The sequence below is a fragment of the Stylophora pistillata genome, chromosome 7, assembly GCF_964205215.1.
Source record: "Stylophora pistillata chromosome 7, jaStyPist1.2, whole genome shotgun sequence".
NCBI lineage: Eukaryota > Metazoa > Cnidaria > Anthozoa > Scleractinia > Pocilloporidae > Stylophora > Stylophora pistillata.
The window spans coordinates 13,999,723-14,022,971 of record NC_142525.1 but is presented as its reverse complement, the minus strand read 5'-3'; the positions used below and the strand labels follow the sequence as shown (position 1 = coordinate 14,022,971).

The following is a 23,249-nucleotide window of genomic DNA, read 5'->3' as shown; positions in this document are numbered from 1 at the left end:
GATAAATAACAGGGGGGCAAGAATGCTCCCCTGTGGAACACCAGATGTGACAGGCGCCCAGTCAGATTGGCAGCCCTCGATTACAACACGTTGAGATCGACCTTGGAGAAAATTGGATAGCCAGGAAAGGAGAGAGCCGGTAATGCCAAAGCGTTCTAGTTTGAGTAGAAGACGGTCATGAGGAACTGAGTCGAAGGCCTTTTCGAAGTCCAGAAATATTACATCGGTAGAGAGGCGTTTATCTAGTGCTTTGGCCCATTCATGGAAAAGGTGTATCAACTGAGAGGTACAGGAGTATCCAGGACGAAAGCCATATTGATGACTACTAAGTAGATTATTTGATTCAATAAACCCAAAAATGCGATTGTATATCAGTCTTTCTAGGGTCTTTACAATCAGACTCGTAAGAGAAATAGCACGATAATTCTTGACTAGATCTTTTTGGCCCTTTTTGAAAATTGGAATGACGTGAGCAGATTTCCATTCCACAGGCAAGGTGCCAGATTGGAGTGAAAAGTTAAATAAATTTGTCATGGACTCTGATATAGCTGGTGCAGCCTCGCGAAGCATACGCGCTGATATCCCATCCGGACCATGAGCTTTTGTAACGTTTAAACCAATGAGCAATTTCTCGACCTCAGATTTAGAGCAAAGTAGATTTGAGATGACTTGATCAGTAAAAGGTTGAAGATCGTCACGTAACTTCTCAGGAATACCAGGACTCTCTATAAAAACCGATGAGAAGAAGTTGTTGAATAGCTGTGCTTTATCGAAGCTGTTTGAAGCCTTTTGGTTCTCCAGGGATACTTCAGGTGGAATAGATCGTGATTTCGTCTTAGATTTTATGAAAGTCCAGAAACGTTTAGGATTGTTACTGTTTTGAAGAGACTGAACATTTTGAAGAGACATTTTAGAGATATTGGCCAGTTTCCACAACTTTGTTATGGTTTTCATGAGATATCGGCATAGAACTGCACTTGGACCGGCCTATATTTACTGAATTCACCCATTTTTACCAATATTGGCCAGTTTCAGCGACTTTCTTGTGACTTTCATGGGATATCGGCATAGACCAGCGCATAGACCGGCCCATTTTAACTGAATTGGCCAATTAATTTTAGCGATATTGGCCAGTCCCAACAACTTTCTTATGACTTTTATGGGATATCGGCATAGACCAGCACTTGGACCCATTTGAACTGAATTGGCTCATTTTAGCGATATTGGTCAGTTTAAACAACTTTCTTATGACTTTCATGGGATATCGCCATAGACCGCACTTGGAGCCATTTTAACTAAGTTGGTCCACTTTAGCAATAGAGGCCAGTTTCAACAACTTTCGTATGATTTTCATAGGATATTGGCGTAGAGCCGCACTTGGACCCATTTTCACTAAATTGGCCCATTTTAGCGATATTGGCAAATTTCCACAGACTTTATTTTGGTTTTCATGGGATATCGACATTGACCCGTTGTACGCTTATTTTTAGCGATATTGGTCCGTTGCCACAGACCTTCTCTTGGTTTTCATGAGATGTCGGCATAGACCCGTGTTTGACTCAATTTGCGATATTGGCCAGTTTCCACAGACTTTCTTTTAATCTTCATGAGATATCGGCATTGACCCGTGTTAGACTCATTTTTGCGATATAGGCCAGTTTCCAGACTTTATTTTGGTTTTCATGAGATGTGGGCATAGACCCGTGCTAGACTTAATTTGCGATATTGGCCAGTTTCCACAGACTTTCTTTTAATCTTCATGGGTTATCAGCATTGACCCTCGTTACATTCATTTTAGCGATATTGGCCAGTTTCCACAGGTTTATCATGGTCTCAATGGGATGTTGCTCTGGACCCCCATTTAGATCCCGCTTTAGCAATGTTAGTCAGTTTGCCCAAAAATGGGGCTCTGATTTTCATGGGATACTTAGACACGTCAATTTTAGTGATTTTTTTTCCAATTTCTGCGACTTTCTCGCAGCTCTTATGGGATATTGCTATTGACTGCACTTGGTTCAAACTTCCATTTTGGTCTTTATTAATAATTTTGCAATGTTTGTCATGGGATATCCGCATTGACCCAGGTTAGACTTATTTTTGCGATATTGGCCAGTTACCACAGACTTTCTTATGTTCCTCTTGGGACATCCGCATTGACCAGTGTTACCCTCATTTTAGTGTTATTGGCCAGTTTTCAAAATTTTCGTATGGTTTTCATGGGATATTGCTCTTGGCCCGCATTTAGGTCCCACTTTAGCGATCTTGGTCAGTTTGCCCAAGAAAGGGGCCCTGATTTTCATGGGACACTTGGACACATCTATTTTGGTGATTTTGTCTTATTTTCTGCGACTTTCTCGAGGCTGTCATGGGATATTGCTATTGACAGGGCTTGGTTCAATTTTGTGCCAGTCGCTTTCCGCAACTTTTTTTTTTGATTTTCATGGGATATGGACTTGGACTTACTTCGTTGATATTGGCCAGTTTTAGTAACTTTCTATTAATTTTCATGGGATACTTGGACAAATCAATTCTGGCGATATTGGCCAATTTCTGCGACTTTCTAGTGGCGCTTATGGGATATTGTATTGATCTCCGCTTAACTGAATCACGTAAAAATGCACCAAATAATTGTAACTATTCATCATTGTTTTACGTACAAACACTTGGGCCAAAATGCTGGAACGCCCTTAATTTAAACAGGCTAAAAACGTCCCAAGAAAGTGACCAGGCAAAGGTGCGTTAAGGCAGCAAGGAGGAGAAAGGAGGTTGCATTAACTTCTGGAGGAGAGCTCTTAGTTGTCTTGCAAAGTGACTGACTGATTAACCTAGAGTTTATTTTGTTTTTGTTTGCAGATTGGTAACATTTTTTGGTAGCTTCACGTTTATGAGTGAAAAAAAAAGGAACAGGCAGCTGAGACGATTCACAAGTTAACATTAAGATATTTCTGTGTCGAAATCTGAACTATCTGCACTTCCGTATTCGGCATAAAGAACGGAACGCAAGTTCTCAAAGATTTCACTTTGGCCGAGCTGTTGAACAACGTCAGCTTCATCAGTGTTATCATCGTCATCTTTTTGAACCTCCTCATCGTCGTCATCGGAATCCACTTCAGGAAAAATTCCAAGATCAAACTGAGCTTCACATTCTTTATGGCCACCAGCACCTCCAGAAAAGGGACCGTGGAGATGGTGAGTGAATACGGAAAGCTGATCCATTTTAGTGCAAGCAATAGCAAGCAATGCACGAGCTCGCTCCGAATCCTTCTGTTCTATCAACTCCTTTGACCATGCGTCCAATACCTTCAACTTTCCCTCCAAATGACTGAGCATTCGGACCATTTCTTCTTTGGTGTTGGCTATTTCCTCTTGGCATCTTTTGCGGACATGGACCAAATCAATGAGTTGCCTCTTTAAACAATAGGGGACAGTAGAATGCGACTGGATGTCATCGTTAAGTACAAGCCACAAAGGACTGTCGATGTCTAACGCGTCTTCAACTGAAATTGTGGAAGGGTGTTTACAATCCAACGTGTCAATGTTTAGTTTTGTATATTCCTTGACCGGCTGTTTAATGGCTCCTGTTGCCTTCGTGATCTGCGTACAAAGCCGTTTCGCAATGGCTTGTCCATCTGAAGAATTAACACGACAAAAGTCAAAATGATACCATAAAAAGCCGAGATTTACAGCTATCATGTCGCTACGATATGACAGTTACAGCTTCAATTGGGCTTCTTGACGACAAATGTTGACACCTGAACATATCAATGCAATACCTGCATATTTCTTCATCAGTTGTAAGAGAAACCACCTTTCTGAGCACTTAACATGCATGGACAACAACAGGTCCTCTCGACGCTTGTCTTGCAAATCGCGGAGGTATGGAATATACATGCTGCTGACCGGAGACCACCGGGGTTGGCCGCTTTCAAGGTTCTTTAGCTGTTGATCCAACCTATTACCGCCAGAAAGGGAAAAAGTGGAGAAGCCAATATCATTTTTGAAATTAAATTGCATTTGGTTTGGTTCTGCATTGCTTTGCAATGCCATTGCCAAACAGCCGTGAGAATCAAGTAAAATACCATTGCTTTGCAATGCCATTGCCAAACTTGACGCGAGAATCAAGTAAAATACCAATAACGACTTGCACGTTTGACTGCCATTGTCCATAATTCTTATTGCTCGATTGCCTGATTGTTTCAGGTCTCGTAGTATGATTAGCTATTTGTAAATGTTGTGGCTAGAAATGATTACTCTGGTTTTGTTTTGGGAGATCTCATTTCAAAACTGTTCTAATATTTTGACGTAAATATAACTTAGTTCCCAGACTAGGAGAGAAAGTTGCAGGATCCAAAAGATGGTTTCATACCTGTCAAGCTAATCGGTCAATATTTTCCAAGTTTCAGATCCCGGGGAGCATTTTTGCAGGTTTGTTCTGTAAATGAACGGTGTGAAAAGTTCAGTGGAAAAATTCCAGAAAAATAGAGATGAATGACAGAGCCTGGCGATGGACCAAAAAGTGACATAATTCTTGCAAAATTCAGAAACTAAATCACGAGTTGCACATTTGGAGTAAACTGCATTATATGAAAACCAAATCCTCATGCCACTTCATACCGTACACAGAGGAACTGCCTCAACTTCTCTGGGTAATCATCTTGTGATGAACCTTTCAAGAAGAAAACGTGAAATCCTAAATATTTGTAATCACTTGAGTAACTCTTAGCTTCAGGTGTGGTAGTTCACTATGTTCCTCTTTAGCACTTAAAATAATTATCTATAACCAATTTTTATTATTGGTCGTTAAAGGCGAGGAGCCAATCCAAGTAACTTCCCCTCAATAAATATGCGACCTCAGATAACAACACCCGATCTCCATCCTAGTTAAGCGGAAAATTTGTACGTACTAGCTTTTCTTGCGCTGGCCGCTTTGTTAGCCGTAGATTTCTCCATCATACTCCACTCTGAGATGCTGGATATGTCCACCTTAATACCTTGGTAATGGAAAAAAACACCAAATATCAATAGTAAAACGGGGCTGTATCATCATCTCGACATCCCTATATATTGGATAGATAACATAAAAAGATGACAGATAGTAAAATCAAACCCCAACCTGTTTCGTTCAACTTCTCAAGAAGCAAATTTAGTTGCTCTTCAGTTTCTTTCTCCATTTCCACTGCTTTCTTCAAATGGTCACGAAGTCGTTCTCCTAAATTTTTGGGAAAAAAAGAATCAGTCAAAAACAGCAAGATGATGATGATGATAATGATGATGATGATGACTTCATTTAAACTCGGATGAAAATGAGGCTTGTTAGGCCTCTTCCAATAGAGATGCTAATATACCGAGAAAAATATATGAATATGAATTACAGAGTGGTTTACGAAAACGACTGGTTTACGTAACGACTGGTTTACGAAAACATCACAACTGAAATCGGTCACAAAAGGATATAATTATTCTGGTAATGATCGTATTTGTAAAACGTGAAGATTGACAGCAACATTACCAAGGTTCGAAATGGACTTTTTTGCGTAGTGCATCAAGAAGTCAGTTAAGGTATCAACTCGATGGGCCGGAGTCATTTCTTTCGTTACTTTTGCTGTTGGCCTTAAGTAAGACCACAATCTCTCCATCACCTCGCCATCACTCAACCCAAACCCTTCTAGCCTTCTTCTGCTGTAGTTGACCAAGTGTGATAATGCAAAAGAAAAAAAAATGAATCATGAAAACATTAGCTGTTTTGAAGTAAGGATGCATGCGTTCTACAATAACTATTAACTCCTCAAAAGTATTCAATGGGCATATCTTTCAAAACACCTGACAAGAAACTTTGTGTCCTTAGCAGTGAAATGCTGGTATCACAAGTGTAACATTTTCAAGCAATTTTTCCTGGTGCGTATTCTACAGTGCAGATAAAATACAAAAATCGTTTCACAAGCAAAAATACTAGAGTACCATGACAAAGATTTCAGTTGAAATAAAACTGCAAAAAAAATCTTACTCTCAAATGTGTATCCAGCACACATGCTATATCATAAAAGAAGCGAATGTTGATAGCTTTGTCTTGTACATGATTTTTAATCCATTTCAGCAAATACACAGCATTTCCAATCCTGTTTGATAAAATTATAATCATCATTAATAGCCATTTGCATGCTTTAATTGAATCATGCCCTAGTTTCTTTGAGTGCCCTAATGTAATTGGTTTATAATACAGGGTTACACTATACAGCTGTACATAAGTAACACACAAAAAAATCTTTCTTTGGGACCCAACATTGGTCATGTAAATTTGCTACAAAGAATTCAAAGTAACTTGTCTCTGAATTTTTACATCTAACAATTTAACATTAAGTAACTCTATAAATTAAATATTGCTTGACAATAGCCAAACAAAAATGTAAATTAAGTTTTAGTATATATTTCATTTTGCATGTACACACTCTTCTCCTCTCCTTAAGCTGAAAAACTTGAGTGGCACTTCATGCTCACTGCCTCCTCCAAAGAGGGCCGTCTCATCCAGCTTTGTTGATTTGTTCTTGGAGCGGAGATTGGACCCAGCTTGAAACTGGTTACATTGCTCCTTCAACAAAAAACTTTTAACTTAAATCTTCAACTTCCTTCACACCTTTCCAATTGAAGGTTTCAAATTAAACCATACTTAATGAAGATAATAAACAGTTCAGTATTGTTCTTGAAGCTCACGATTCACAAGGTTCCTGTAAAGTTTACATACTAGCAAACTAACAATATATTTGAGCAACATGTGTTTTGGAATGGACTAGTACAATTAGAAATTAAAAATCACATGATGGAAAAGAAGGCAAGGAAAAAATTAGCAGAAACCAATCATCACTTCTCAATTTGTAATCAAATTCAAACTTAGACAACAAAATAAATTTACTGCTTCACAACCCCTCCTCTTTTATTTGGGCTTGGGACCAGCAAGAGTGATGGTAGACACCCTTGGCAGAGTTTATTGTGCAAGCATGTGTCAATATATTACCTCTAAAGACCATAAATTAATTTCAAAAAAAGAAGAGACAAACTTTACTTGAAAAAAAAAAAAAGAAGGATAAAATCAAAGAAAAGAGAGGGCTGCAATAAAGGTTATGTACTGTTCCTAACCTGAAAATTCACAAGGTTCCTGTAAAGTTAACATAACAAACTAACAATATAAATTATTAGAGCTACATGTATTTTGGGCAGACTTATAAGCAGCCAGAACCAAAGTAACCAGCCCTTCAAATTGTACTATATTTGATCAATACAACACCTTCATATATAATAATAATAATAATAATAATAATAATAATAATAATAATAATAATAATAATAATAATAATGATAATAATAATAAAAATAATAAAGACTTTATTTATACAGGGTAGCACGTAATAGCCTCAGGCTAATAAATTTGTGGCCCTGACTTAATCAGCTAATTACACGTTAAAAATTAAATAACACTTAAAATTACCAAAAAAAAAAAAACATGCAATGTTTTACAGTATTACATGCAATGAACATAATTGTTACTTTTAGTATCTCCTTGCAATGGTTGAGTAGTAGCATAAGTAATACTGGGTAACAAAAGGTAAGAATAAAGCAACAACACAAAAAATAAGGGGAAAAGATAGTCTCAGTTAACACACCGTTGACTTGCTGCTTGGTCTTTTGCTGTAATTAGCTAGAAACCTATCTACTTTTTCTTGGCTTACTAATAAACAGTTCCTCTCCATGATTGGAAGACTTTCCACTGGTTCCAGCACTGCATTTGCGGACACATCCAAACAATGCATCAATGGAGACAAATAAACTTGCATTCTTCTATAATCAAATGCAAAAAAGCAAATTAAAAATGTCATGTTAGAAATATTTCTTAAGCCAAAATAAATTAAAAGATGAGCAAAAAGCTCCTGCTGAGAAGATCCAAATTGATGTTTCTTGTGTAAAGTAATATCATGTCATTCATTATGCCTAAGTATATATACAATGATTTTCTTAGATTTACTATCATGGTAGACATTAGTCACTGAAGGATAACTCTTAGCACAAACCTTAGGACATGCAGGACATTCATGATCATTCTCATAACGAGGATTGAAATACTTCAGATTGGTCAACATGCTGGACATAAACCGGAACTCACAGAAACAATCTCCAACAAGGAGCCAGTAGATGTCCTTTATCTACAGAAGAACAAATCATTCATTTATTGTATAACTTAAGAAAAAAAATTGTATTCCTGAGTATAAGATAAAACACTTCTAAATGAATACTTATGTAAACTTTGGAAGCAAGTGGGACTAACCATTGTAGTGCCTGACAAATTGAGTTTAAAGATACCCTACATTCTAGGAAAATGTATTGGAGCAGGACCATGAATCCAAGGTCAAAGGTTACCTGGGGTTGTTTTGGTGTAGATGGCCAGAAACCATTCCTGACCAGGGTTATAGCTTTTGGTTCATGCTCACAGCATTTGATTTTAATGAGATGCTGCTTCCCTGTAAAAAAACAAACAACATAGCGTGTCCATGCTGCTCTTCTTCTGTTGTTTATCAATTCCCAACCATGCTCAAAAGAGTGATAGTTATTCTCATGAAAATGAAAAAAAGACTAAAAAAATACAAGCTTCTGCAATATAGAGACACCTGTCTAGGTTAGAATAAACCAGACTTAGCAATGGAAAATTTGCAGTTAGCTTATCAGTTACTCTCTGTAACGTCCTTGTTACAAAACTTTCTAAATCAATATAATCAACACCTTAAAACCAGTAAAAACAGAAACAAAGACCTTCCTAGAAGAGGTAACCTAAACATTTACATAAAAAAAGAAAAGAACAAGAAAAAAATGGAACCTATCTCCAAATATAATAGTTACAAATTGCAATGCTGTCAGTTACTTACCATGCAAACCAACAGCTATAATATCACGCACATATCCATGATCCAAGTTGTGAGGTGTAGTCCAGACACACTCGTCAAACTGATATGGTACAAATCTTTCATCCTAACAGTATATTATATCCTTTGTTATTAGGTGACTATAAATCACATACCCCTTAAATCAGCCAACTCTTTCAAAATTTCTAAAAACGGACTTAACTAAGTTCTGAATCCAGGGAAAATTACATGTACATTTGCAAGAAAACATAATGCTCCCTGCTCTCGCTTTTTCCTCTGCACAAAAATGGGACAGGTTTTACTGACATAATAAACATTGAAGTTGAGAAAAACTACATAAGTTTTAAAAAGTAATAGTGCAGTAACAGTAAGAAAAAAGAAGAGAGGATGCCGCCCTGAAATAAAACCACAAGACAACATACAACAAACGAAACTGGCAAACAGCCAGAGGAGACATGCAATTGGGTTTCACAACATAACTGAATATTTAAAGGTAGCTGACGAGATTGTGCTCCAAAAAACTTAAATTCACCTTCCAAACTTCTGGGTGATAAAGTGATCTACCTCCTGCGTGAACCAAATTGATGTGCTTTTCACACATAAAGTGCCCTGGACTGCAGTCAAGGCATCTGCCGCATGCCTTTTCTTCGCAAAGAGGAACGACACACATCTGCTCCAAAGGCAAAGCCTGTCTTGTCAAGAGTGCAAGCAGCTCTCTTGCATTGAGCCAGGACGCAGCCAGCGTGGCTTTCATTTCATGGTAAGCTTTCAGCTTGCGCCTCAGCCGTACTTTTGTAACCTTTGATTTTCTTTTAGTTCTTAAGCCATGAGGTTCGTCAAATTATGGGGAAGGTCTTCTTGATCTGGAGAAAAACCTCAGCAGCGTTCAAAGATCCGGCGGCCACAGGCGTTGAATCAATAAATTGCTGGGCGGCATATCGAACAGGAACACTTAACTTCGCCTTCCTCACAGCTTTTCCCCCTTTGAAAGTTACTAAATTCCAATTTTTTTTCGATCTAAAATCTCGTTTAGGAGGCATAATGGTATCTAAAGCGCGTTTCAAGGGGTTAGCTAGCTGTGATACCAGGCCTTGCTTTCCTTCATCTCACGATAGGAAAATAGGCCCTACTTTGACCGCTTGTATGCGTTAATTTGTTGCCAATTAAATCCGCATGTAAGCGGTTAATTTCGAGCGAGTCGGGTGTTGAGATATGGAAACAAAAAGTCCTTACCGGCGAATTTTAGGCCTCACGGAACAGCGTACGCACGTGAGTTAAGGAAAATTTCAGACATGCGCAGATGACGTCCCTTGTTGTGTTTACTTTTCCCCTGTACGCTTTTAAAACTTTACTGTGGCATATCTTATCAAAACACAAAGTCTCTGGTTGTTTAATACTTAAACCGCGAAGACTGCAATGGAGTTAAGGATTCTACCGTTTTATTTTTTTACTTCTCATCGACTTAGTGGTAGAAATGCTATTTTTTCGTACTGTTTTGTCATTTATTGCGCGTGGTGTTTATTATTATTTCGAAATGGACAAGTTCAAGAATTGGCATCGTAGTTTCAAGGCAAATTGTGGTTTGGAGTCCACTGTTGTTCGTATTAAAGTTATTTTCATGTTTTTAATGCGCGCTCGAGATGTAATGGAGGATTGAAATATATCGACTGAGTAAAGCAAGCACACGATGCGCGAGGTAAGATTATAAACTAGGTTATCTTGACCCTTTCTTGGGGGTGTTGGTGGTAATGCGTCGATTGGCTCACATTCAATATCGCCCACCCGAGATCGAGAGTGAACTCCGGTTTATTCGTCAACAGGAACCAAGAGCAGTTAATTATCAAACACTTCTCGAGTACTCGTTGGTACTATTGATGATGTTTGATTGATATCGATTGTTAAATCAATGCTTATTTCTGTTGGGCGCTTTGAATGTGGAGGATCGACTAATACACTGATTTTTTTTCGACCACACTGCATATTCATATTTGTGTTGGTCCAGATTTAGAGGCTATGACAAGTTGCCTGTGTGTGAAAAAAAATTCCATCGGTGTAGATATTTAATAGGGGAAGAAAAACGTTTAAAGGGGAGAGAGGATTCATTACGGGTCTGATTTGTACTACTTATCTTTTACACGGAATAAGGAAAGACAGGATAATGAACTTGGCACATTTTTAACTGTTCCAGTGTTTAAATCTAATTTATTACTGTTATGCATTGTACACTAAATGTATGTACATAACATTGGCTACATCACTTAGCTTTGCCCTTCTTGTACAAAATGATTCACTTAATGTACAAGAACATCTATACACAAGTCATGTACTTATCACATTAAAGGTTACCAACTGCTAATGATATGTTTAATTATACATGTGCAACATTATAATGATATAATCTACATGTAGTTAAATATTACATTTATTATGGTCTTAAACTGCTGTAGTGAAGTGACAGCATTATATAATTCAAGCATTTCAATGTTTGTTTAATATTCTACTAAGCTACAGTTATGCACAACAATTTAAAATCAGATATATTACACCTTCATTTACCTGCTGTTCATTTTGAATGTAATGTTCAATTCATTTAATTCAAGATCCAATACAAGATCAATTCATTTAATTCAAGATCCAGTGGTCAGTGCGCTGGACTCTGGGTTAAACGGCCCGGGTTCAAGTCCTGGCTGGGGCTTAACTTTGAGTCCTTAAGCAAGACACTTCACTCACATTGTTTCGTCTTCTCGGATAGGACGTAAAGCCGGAGGTCCCGTCTCTTAAAGGGTAAGGGGTAAGAGACGTTAATTTCCCACGCACGAGATTACTGTGTGCTGGATGTCCTCCCCTGGGGTGGGTTGGGTGGGAAAACAGCAGGTCCACATCAGCTTATACAGTTGCCAATAAATTCAACCTGCTTGAACAAATAAACATGATGATGATGATGATGATGATGATGATGATGACAACATGATTAAATACATGCATGTCTCAGCTGTGGCTCCATGCACTTCACTTATACCCAGCAAAACCAGTTACAATGTTGCGAAGCTAACATACTACATACACTAAAACTGATATTGAGCTCTGTTCATTTAACTAAAGTGGCATATACATCATGCTTTTATCAGGTTAGTTCTAACAAGTTGCAGTGAAACATTTATTAATTTTTAGATGTGTCCGTGTGTGTAAAAATGCATTCATGTTGAGGTACATTTACTTCATGCAGTGTGGGTCAGTGAAATCAGTTATGTACAAATCTAAAATGTTTAAAAATTACTGAGCCACCCCCATGACTACTTTATTCTTCATGTGTAGGCAATGGCGTAATATGTACAGTCATGTGGGACCTGGAAAGACAAGTAGTTGGAGGTTGGAGGACATTTGGAAGGTTTTGTAAACACAACTGGCATTCTCTTGGTAGATCACAAATTGGTAGCTCCTTCCCATAGTTCCACACCTTTAGCGCAGCTAGCTGCATGAGTCTTGGAACTTGTCCATCAGGTGTACTGGTAACTCCCTCAATTACTGTTGGGCTGAATGACCTTTGTCCCTCCAGTGCAGATGTTCCCTTGGCAGAAGCTTTCCAGTGAAGTTTGAGTTTGCGACCATCACCTTTTAGTGACTGAATCATATCCGGTAAGTCAATGTTTACTTTCTTTTCTATCCAAGCTTTAGGGTAAACATCTTTTGCTGTAAGTGGCCCATGTGTGCTGTTCTCTCTAATCTTGTTTAAGTTCTTTCTTGCCTCTTGCAAATGGTCTGTGGTGAGCATTTGGGCATATTCTTTCATTCTTTCTTCATGAACTTCACGTACAGCTTCTGTGGTCCTGGTGTTGGTTTTTCCACTGTGCAGAATGTTCTCGACAAATGTGATTGAAGCCTGTTTTGATAACTCTGACATGTTATCATTAAGATACAGTTGTGAAAGGTTGAACTGTCTTTCTGCAATAACATTTTTAACTGGAAGACTGAAAATGTTCTTGGTGTAGAACTCAAACAGGTTTGGAGTGGCTTCTTTACTTATGAGTGGGCTCTGTTGTGATAAAGCCATTTCTTTGATCTCACATAGCAATTGGGGTTCCTTTAATTTCCAAAGAGTGGCCCATTTGATTAATCCAACTCTGTCCTTAGAGACCAATGTGAGAATGTTCAGTCCATGAACATGAAAGGGAATATTCACTGACTTTTCTTTTTGATTTTCAGATCTGACTGGAATTCCAAGAAGCTTTAAAACCGAATGCCAGAAATGACTTTGGTATCTCTGATCAGCTCCCATTCCAAACAACTTAGGAAAAGTTAACCACTCTGCTCCATGATCTTTGATTACTTTAAGTGCTTCTTGTAACATTGGCCTCTGCACTTGTTTGTGAAAATGGTCAATAGCTGCTGGGTCTTTCAATGACATCTTTACCTGTTGTGATGTTACAGGAAAATGTTCTGATGGAGACTTCAACATTTCACTTAAAGTTTCATGGTGCTTCAAAACAGTTGGTGGCCATAACCGTGCAAGGTAACCACTGGAAAAACCAAGTTCTGCATCACTAGCTTGGGATGTGTTCAGAGATGGAATGATGAACTTATCAAGGAATTCAAAAAAACTTGATCTCAACTTGAATCATAGAACTTGAGCTCATCTTAACGACATACACCTTTGTAAATAGGTTGATATTTAAGCTCCATTTATTGTAATACTTTTTAATTCATAATATGTATGTAGATTTCTGTTGTAGTTTTTCCAAATTCATTGTAACATAAGATATGTAGTTTTATCTTATGATGGAATAAAGACTTTATTATTATTATTATTATTATTATTATTATTATTATTATTATCTTGCCAAATAGTGTGGTGGCTATCTGATTTTGGCAATCTTTGAAGGAGACGCTCAGCAAGCTGTAGACAAGCTTTTCCATACTTAAGATACCACTGGAGAGTCTCATGATAATAATTATGTCCACCTTGTGTCAATGAATGTCTGAGGAAGGGGTGGCTCTATACTAAGAATACCTAGAGAAACATACATAACTTTGTATTGGCTTGGACGCACATGATGGAGCCAAGATATTTTATATAGCAATTGTAAAACATGGGGGTTACTCATGTCACCGTTTGCTCCAAACCCAGCCTGGCACATTCTTCTCAGCATGATGTTTAGTAGATGTGGGTGGCATCCTACAAAGAACATTTCCTTTCGAAAAATTTTGGTGTTGTTTGCTAAGAGACCATTTACTTTTCCCTTGTGGGTAGAGGCATTGTCCCCAACCAACCCCGAAACATAATCACAACATGACAATCCACATCAGACTTGTGTTTTCCAGAGCCGCTTGCTGTAAGGCTGTTTGCTAGGACATAAGCTCGGAGCTTGCTCTCTCTAGGGCACCAGGTGTGAACACCCACTATGTGCCTCTCTTCTCCCTTGTGGGAGTCATCGCTCCAGAGATGAAAATCATACTTGGAGTTTGAGAAGCACTTGCGTAAAATTAGTTTGTCTGCTTCACCTAAGAGAACATTCCAGTCAGAAAGTGTACTTGGGGAGACAAAGTTTGTGGGGGGGCGACAATCAAACAAAATATTGAGAATCAGATGTAATGCTACAGGTGTCTTTTGATAAGATAACAAAGATGCATGTTGCATGTATCTGACACAAGCCATAAACATCAAAGTTCTTTGGTTGTATCCATTGTTACCATGTGCAAATGTCTCCACAAGGGAATATCCCTTTTTGACAAACTCATTGCATGACGAGCTTTGCCCACCGAAAAAAATTATGCAAATTAGGCTAAGCCGGATCTGAGTTCCGCCTGGCAATTATTAACTGTAAGAGAAGATCTCAGTTCGCGCCCACAGCACGTTCAAGGTGTCGCGGAAGAAGTTTCTGTAATTACTTTTTGGCACTTTTCGGCGTCAAAATTGCATAGTTTGGGTAACCCAAAACCCTTAAGCCGACCTTTCTTGTCATAACACGAATGTTTTCCAGAAAGGGACACGCGGTAATGTCGGTGTCACTCGTGTGCAGGCATTTTTCCGGGTAAAACCCTCGCGTGGAATCAACTCATGTTTACTTTAACGCTCCTTTTATGCGCACAATGTAAACCAAAGCAATTTTATAGTTAAACGTAAAGATCAGAATGTTTTCTTCTAAGGATGATAAATGATCGGCGCTGAACTAAATTATACGTTGAAGAAAATGCAAAACAGCATAACATGCAAAAGAGGAAATTTGGAAAAATACGAAGTTACGGAAACCATGAAAATCTTCGATTTTCAAGAAAGGAAATTTTTATAATTCCAAGCCAAGTAAGCTTTTCTAGTGTTTCATTCTTTAAGGCTTTGTGTAGAGCGGGGCCTTTGTTTTATAAATCGTAAAACTTAGTGACAAGTCGAAAGGGCTCGCTCTTGGTTATGATACCAAAGAGTAGAGGGACACCACGGTGATCTTCCAGGTGTTTGATCATCGTCGCCGCTCGTGGCGTACTTCGCTACTTAGGTGAGCGGGATCGACGTTCTTCCTCTCTTTAATTCTGACAACTGTGTGAAAGACCTCCATACAATGAAAAACGGTCGATTGTGCTTTTTCAGTGGCGGCTTTAACGCTCGTCCATATTCAGCGCTTATCCTAAACATGGCATCTCTAGCTATCTACAAGACACGCTGCGATGTGTTATTGTCCATGTTCAACAAAACTGCGCTAGTGAGATAGAGAATCGAAAGATCACATTGTTGCGCTCGAGGCAGAGTGCGCTAAGTTTGCCAAGTTCTACAATGGACAACAGATCGTACGGCCTCCCGCAAGAGTAAGGACAAGGTCTATCAGTTACAAGCAATGGATAAGTGGCATTGTAGAAAGTTTTAATTCGTCCGTGCATCCAAAGGCCGATGGTATGTAATTTTGGTCTTTTCCGTTCTTCACACACTCGAATAGCTGTTAAAATTAAATTTAATTGCGGGTTGTGCAGTCAAAATGCAACGTCGCCCAACATGGTTTTAGTTAAACCAGCGTCTTCTGAGGCGCTTCCACCAAAATAATTTAGAAGGGAACAACAGCGCTAACCGATTTAATATCTTCTCAAGAACATGTCAGAGTCTATTAAAACACAGAAATTAAAAATAGTAAGAATTGGTGGTTCATGTTAAAAATTATTAAAGAACACTTCTCAGTTTGGCTCGATAGTGCTGTCACTTTGCACTAGTTGTTCATAGTGACTTACTCATTACTTTCAGTATTTCTTCGAGCTTTTCTTCGACGAAATAGGGGACATACAAGAAATCGCAATTCACCTCTAAAACAAAAATAATAACAAGCTCTTCTCTCAATTGGACACCAGATATGACTGCGTAGTAATAATTGCGTAGTACGCGAGGTTGCAGTGTGAGAAAAATAATGAGTGAAGAAAATAATTCTGAGTGCTGTACAGCGCGATTTTTAACATAGATTACCTAGTTGAAAGACCTCTCGTCTTAGATATTTATGATAATATAGGGTGGTCCCCAAGGAATACTAATAACCCGGTGTGTAATTTTCTGATTGACAAAGCCTGATAACTCAGGTTTATGTTTGAAGGGGCAAATCATTTAGTACATTTCACTCCAGAAGTAAATAATCTCTTAACTTTCGTAATTATTATTTTGGTTTCAGGCAAATGGTGTCGGGTTGAAAGATACTAAGTTCCTGAAACATACATCCAAGCTTTGATGGGTTCTGTCCTGGTGTACCGGTTCAAAAGGGAATTACCATTGTTCTTTCTTTGTTTAGGAGTTATCGGTTAGCTATATTGTTTGGTCTTTTGTATTGGCTCTTGTGAACCGGTACACCGCGGCCCCCTGTATGGAGAGAAAAATCCAAAGTTTTTTATTACAGGGATGGTAGAGTGAATGATGTTATTTCTGGTCTGAGTCATCAAAGTTCTGTACCATTAGAGTTTAAGAAAAGCTATCGGGGGAATATGGAGGTTGCTGCAAGTAGTAGCTGTTAAACTCTTAACAAGCTTTACAGGCGGCCAAGGAAAGAGCATGGGGCAAGAAATCAAGCAAGATTCTCACCCAGTAAACTAACATGATTGTTGCAAATTGAGAGGGACGAGCAACCAGAGAATTTGAAGTAATCTGGTGGCCTGATCTTTTCTCAGGCACTAAAAATGGGAAACTGACCTTGCGATTTTATGTTCCTAAAGGGATACTTTGATTTCAATGATGTGTAGTACACAGTCTAGTTCACTTGTTCGTCATGTTTCCATAAATTGAGTAGCTGTTTCTTGGCAGTTTTTGTAGGTTTGTTTTAAAAAACGAGAAAATGTGTTTTGCATTTAGAGGAACAAACTTGTCTTTAGAAGGCTAAGATTAAACCCTGAATACAGCAAAATAACCCTGTAATGTTAAAGCAATTCATGTCTAGCTGGGCGCACTATACTCTGATGCCCTTCATTCTGTTGTAACCAAATTCAGAGGGAAAAAAACACCTGGAGAAACTCTTAGATGGATAATATCTGTGGACTTTCACCATTTCTATGGTCATCAGGAATGACAGAATAAAGCAGTAACTGTTCACAAAAGTCTTAATTCACTTAATTGAAAGAATAATGAGTTTCAGGGAACTATAGATCATTTTTTCCCAAGCATCTCTAATAATTCATGATGGAAATAATAATAACATTGATAACAATAATAATGATAATAATAATAATAACAATGATAAAAATATTTACAATAGTTGTAGAAATAATGTTCATTACCCTGATGGTTATAATTCCTATGATTATTCCCATTAATCTAATCATTATTATCATTTATATTACTATTATGATTATTTCAATGTTTATCTCCAAACAAAATGGTGTTATTGTTAGTCTAGCTGAATGAGTATCCAAGTGATTGAAACTGGGGCAAAAAAAAAAATTAAAAGACAGAAAAACCCCAAAAACTGTTCAGGACTGCAATTCTTGAGTTGGCTCATTGTGAAAGGTTTTGGGACTTCACCAAGCTATTGCTGTCTGTAGTGGGCCCTGTGTCAAAGAGAGAAAGGTAGCAGCTGAATTAATAATAATAATAATAATACTAAGGACAATGATAGCATTGATTGACCAAAGTCACCCTATGACTAATAACAGATGATACGTGACAAACAGCATAAGCAACACACTTTTCAAAACAAAAAGAGCAAGCTAAAACCTGCCATCAGATAAAAATAATTGTCCATAAAAGACTGGCAGCATAGAGTTGAAAAAAATAGGGACTGGTTCTGCCATCAGATAACAACAGTCCATAGACTGACTACCCAAGAGAAACAGAACAGATTGGTGGTTCTGCCATCAGATAACAACAGCCCATAATGGACTGACTACCCAAGAGAAACAGATCCACCTGTTAGTTCTGCCATCAGATAACAACAGTCCATGGACTAACTACCCAAGAGAAACAGAACCAGGCAGGTGGTTTTGAATCAGAAAACAACTATTTAAGACATTAGCCCTCTGTACAATGTGTCTTAGAAAATCTTCTGCATTCTAACAATCTATTGAGGAGACAAACTATCAGAAACACTTGAATTTCTATTTGGGGGAAGGGGGGAGGAATTAAATGAAAATCTACTTGCCTCAGCATGCCATCCTCACTGAGCAGCCTATTTCAATTTGAAAATGATGATCACAATCATAAAGATAATTATAATGATAACAATAACAAATCATCATTATTATCATTTATATTTCTATTATGATTATTTCAATGTTTATCTGCGAACAAAATGGTGTTATTGTTAGTCTAGCTGAATGAGTATCCAAGTAATTGAAACTGAGACAAATTAATCTCAAGAAAAGACAGGAAAACCCCAAAAACTGTTCAGGACTGCAATTCTTGAGTTGGCTCATTGTGAAAGGTTTGGGGACTTCATTAAGGTAGTGCTGTCTGTAGTGGGCCCTGTGTCAAAGAGAGAAGAGTAGCAGCTGAATTAACAATAATAATAATGAGGACAATGATAGCATTAATTGACCAAAGTGCCTCTGACTAATAACAGATGATACGTGACAAACAGCATAAGCAACACATTTTTCAAAACAAAAAGAGCAAGCTTAAACTGCCATCAGATAAAAATAACTGTCCATAAAAGACTGACAGCATAGAGCTGAAAAAAATAGGGACTGGTTCTGCCATCAGATAACAACAGTCCATAGACTGACTACCCAAGAGAAACAGAACAGATTGGTGGTTCTGCCATCAGATAACAACAGCCCATAATGGACTGACTACCCAAGAGAAACAGATCCACCTGTTAGTTCTGCCATCAGATAACAACAGTCCATGAACTAACTACCCAAGAGAAACAGAACCAGGCAGGTGGTTTTGAATCAGAAAACAACTACTTAAGACAAGCCCTCTGTACAATGTGTCTTAGAAAATCTTCTGCATTCTAACAATCTATTGAAGAGAAAAACTATCAGAAACACTTGAATTTCTACTTGGGGGAGGGGGGCTAAATAAATTAAAATCTACTTGCCTCAGCATGCCATCCTCATTGAGCAGCCTATTTCATTTTGAAAATGATTCAATCACAATCATAAATATAATGATAACAATAACAAAATCATTAATAATAATGATAATTATAATAACCATAACAATAACTACAATGACAAAGTCCGTGTTAGTCTGGCCTCTACCTTGCAGAAAATACAGCCCACCAACTGAAGCTGAATTCTTTAAAGGAATTGTATTGCAATTGGTCATTGAGGCACTCAAGCCACCTCACCACGACAAGGTACGAACATTGAGGTGGAAAAAGGGTCTGTAAAATTGACTCCGTGCTGATTCGAGATGAGAAATCCGTGTTCGAAGCTTCTTCAGTTCCACTCCAAGGGAATTTACTCTACCTGATCTTTCGGTAAGTTAGGAAGCGAGCTCTTCGGAGTCGTGACTGAGTTTGGCGCCAAAAGTTAAATTTTTCGCGCCTTCGGGCTCAAAGTCTAGTGTGGCGGAGTTCACCAGATTTACGATAGTCATAAATCCCGCAGATTTAATAAGTTCGTCGGGGATTGTTTTATTACGAAGAAGATAGACCAGCTATTAGACCGAACGTGAACACAACGTGAACGAGGTCGGGAATCCTGGCTAACCCCACTACTCCGAACGATGATTTGGCCGGCTGAAGTTCCCGCGTCGCCACACTTTGGATTTCGTCGCGAAATATCTTAAATACATCGCGTATGAAATATTTACGCAAAGGAACGTCACATACCTCTTTTAAAAGTAGATACCAATGCTTGCAAGGGTCAAGTGTGGCACTTGTAATCCTGCAAAGACTCTGCGTGGTAGTTAGCCGGTGGAAAGCCGCACGTCGAAAATCCGACTGCCTCTATGACTTCATTTCGAATGGTTTCGAAATCGAAAACATGATGCTTTTCGAGATTTCGACATTAAAAATCTCGTCAAGGTTTAATATCATAATATTGGTAAGAATTTAACCAGGATACGAGGCCAAGTCGTGCGATCGCCACAGGTTTTGTACCAAAACAATAACATTGTGTACTACGATCGCAAAGCGTGAACACTGATCGACCACCAAGTGACGCAATACTGGAAATTCGATACGGTTGTTATTCAAGTGACACGGCACATGAAAATTGCGATATCTTCTGTTACTGTTTTATGGCAAACCAAGCTAAAGAATCATACCTAAATAATCGAAAGAGAGGCTTTTTCGAATACGGCGCCTCGCAGGTATTACCTCTTCTGTGAAAAGGAAGGATCTTTGAAAGACTACGTGATTAAAAATGTCGTTATAAGGAAACAGGCAGAAACAGAGAAAACGCAGTATTTTATGACCATTACGCGCACAGCAAACTTCATTTCATTTCATGATTTTGATTTTCATTGCCAACAGATGACCCCGCGTTAACTCGCACGCAATCGCGTATCTCTCGTGGATTCGTGGGCGCTAATCTGTGTAATTACATTGTGGTGTAATTTATGTGATGACATCCACCCAACGCCTTCTTCCCCAAACCTTGGCATCAGTTTACGATGCCTGCTGAGAATTTTTTTCTTGAGCAAAGCTCGTCATGCCCTGCAATTTCTTTTTCAGTTTTGAGGAAGCAGATCTTGTCCCCCTAACTTGTTGCTGACTTGTTGGTCTTTTTTTTTTCAGTAGACGAAAGTTTGTTTTGACACTTTTTTCGTTGAATTTGGAGCCTTAACATGTCCTTTTTCAATTGGATGTTCCTTCTTTTTACAAATACTAAAATTATGAAAAAATGACAATTGAAATTAGTCAGATGTAACTCACGGATTTCACATGATAGAGTATGGAAACAAAGAATACAAAGTAAAAATGTCCGACTAGAAATCCTATCAATGAGGTATGTTTAGAAACTCTCGATACTGTATGGCACTTAAAGATACGCGTCGTTATGATTTGCTGACCGAAAAATTAACTTGCCTGTACATTTTATTACTGACCATGCGGCCATATCGACTACTCTATCTTAATATTCGAGAGTTTTTTTTTTCGGCTTCTGTTTGGTGGGAGTGTTTCGGTTTATGATTAAAACCATTTAAAGGGGTGTCAACTGCAATCGCGCAAGTTGCAACTGGCGAAAATTCAGAATGGGAATGAAAATCAGTCACCGTAATTGGTGGCTCAGACAATCTGCAGTAGTATTCGTAGACATTTGCAAGTGTTTGCATTTCCATTCCCTCCCTAAAAACACTTACCTAGACTGCGTCTTAGGGTTTTGACTGTTCCTTTTAGATTGGCGTTTTCGGACCTCGAACCCTTACACTCTCTCTCAAGTCGATCGAGTTTTTCTTCACTTAAAAAGCTGCACAATTGCACTGCAAAGCTGCTTTTTTCTATTTCTTCGGAATAATTCACATATTTTCTCGGCTTCTTTTTGACTGGTGGCTGATTTTTGCAACAAAACGGGCTGTCGTGAGCTCTTTTACGTGCCATCAGGTCTCATCGTCGGCGAGTCGGCCGGCGATTAATTAAAAAAAATCTGTAACTTTGATGTAGACAACTCACTGCACGAGCCGGCATATGCTATTTCGCAGACTGGACTGGATTGGACTGGACTAGTAAAACGCGGACTAGTAAAGCGAGGACTAGTAAAACGAGGACTAGTAAAACGCGGACTAGTAAAACGCGGACTAGTAAAACGCGGACTAGTAAAACGACAACAACAACAAAAAAAAAAAACAATTTTATACGAAGGCGATCATAAGACTTAATGGCAAGCCAATTTAGTAAGTGACAATCCCTGTTTGACTTTTAAGCTGCAAATGGGTTTGACATGCGCCAGATACAAACGAATTTATAAGTTTAGGCTAGGAAAGAATTTTATTCAGCACCAGTTCAAAATCCTAAAATACACTTTCGTCGTAAATTTCACGGCAGAAACGCAGGAATTCGATGAATAAAAGTCGCATTAAATCTCTTTGTGTCTAGGTAGAAAGAGTCTCATTGACTTCAGCTTTTCGGTGGAAGAAAAACCGATTTACACACGCCATTACAGAAAACAAACAAGCAGACTGACAACTCCAAAACACATATTTGCATTCACTTACAATTTGACTTTCCGTGAAGTTTTAAAACGGAACAGAGGTAAATCTTCGAAGATTAATCGTCGTTGGAAATAAAAAATACTTTCCGTAAGATCTCTGTTTTTCTTTTTACGAGAAAATCGTCGCATGATCATTTAACTCGTCTGTGTTTGTCATACCAGTACTGCTGTTTCTTCAAAAGCGTATGCCTCTTTAATTGACAGGTGTCACATTGTGACAGTTACTTATCAAAAAATGTTTCAAAATTTGCTCGGAAGCCTTTTAATTACCTTTAGAAATAAAAGTGTTTCGGCGAAAGCTTTCTCTTTAATTTGAATAACGTTTGTTTTCTTTATAACTCACTCGCTATCAAATTGTTAAGTTCAAGGAGGATTTTCCCGTTATTAAACTCGTAATTGTAGCCTTGATTCATTCGGGCTCCTTTAGCAATCATTTAAGGAGACGCGAGCCGACAATTTTCGTTTTCTAATGCAACTGAGTCAAGACAATTTTACTCAGGGGGGTCGCATTACAGTCAAGTTTTAATTTCATCGGATTTCGAAAAACCTAAAACCAAATTCTTTTATCGGGAAAACAAAAATGAAATTGACAACATTAATTAGGATCGCATTTCAAACGGGTTAAAATGGAAACGTCAATCACGCAGTCAATCTCACATCCGGCAAAAAGAAACATTCCCCCGAACTAACCATGCGGCGAAACAGAACACTTTGCATGGCGATTATAGTCTTTTTGTTTTCAGCTATTTAACAACAACAAAAAAATCAAAGGTTTGCTTTTGTTTTGCTGAT

General features: G+C 38.3%; 1 long non-coding RNA gene and 1 pseudogene across 2 annotated transcripts; both read right to left on the bottom strand.

Annotated features, from left to right (window-relative positions):
* Window positions 1-2,813: 2,813 nt before the first annotated feature.
* Window positions 2,814-10,378, bottom strand: LOC148726737 (uncharacterized; annotated as a pseudogene). The gene is made up of 15 exons (XR_015989740.1): window positions 9,439-10,378; window positions 8,910-9,012; window positions 8,407-8,507; window positions 8,061-8,192; window positions 7,656-7,830; window positions 6,447-6,586; window positions 6,005-6,116; window positions 5,822-5,904; window positions 5,510-5,691; window positions 5,114-5,209; window positions 4,905-4,991; window positions 4,615-4,666; window positions 4,367-4,432; window positions 3,774-3,952; window positions 2,814-3,629 (listed from the first exon to the last, which is right to left on the bottom strand). The product of XR_015989740.1 is annotated as an uncharacterized LOC148726737 (transcript).
* Window positions 10,379-15,826: 5,448 nt separating this feature from the next.
* On the bottom strand, window positions 15,827-20,957 carry LOC148726736 (uncharacterized). Its single transcript, XR_015989805.1, has 2 exons — window positions 20,135-20,957; window positions 15,827-19,423 (listed from the first exon to the last, which is right to left on the bottom strand). It is a non-coding gene; the product is annotated as an uncharacterized LOC148726736 (long non-coding RNA).
* Window positions 20,958-23,249: the final 2,292 nt, after the last annotated feature.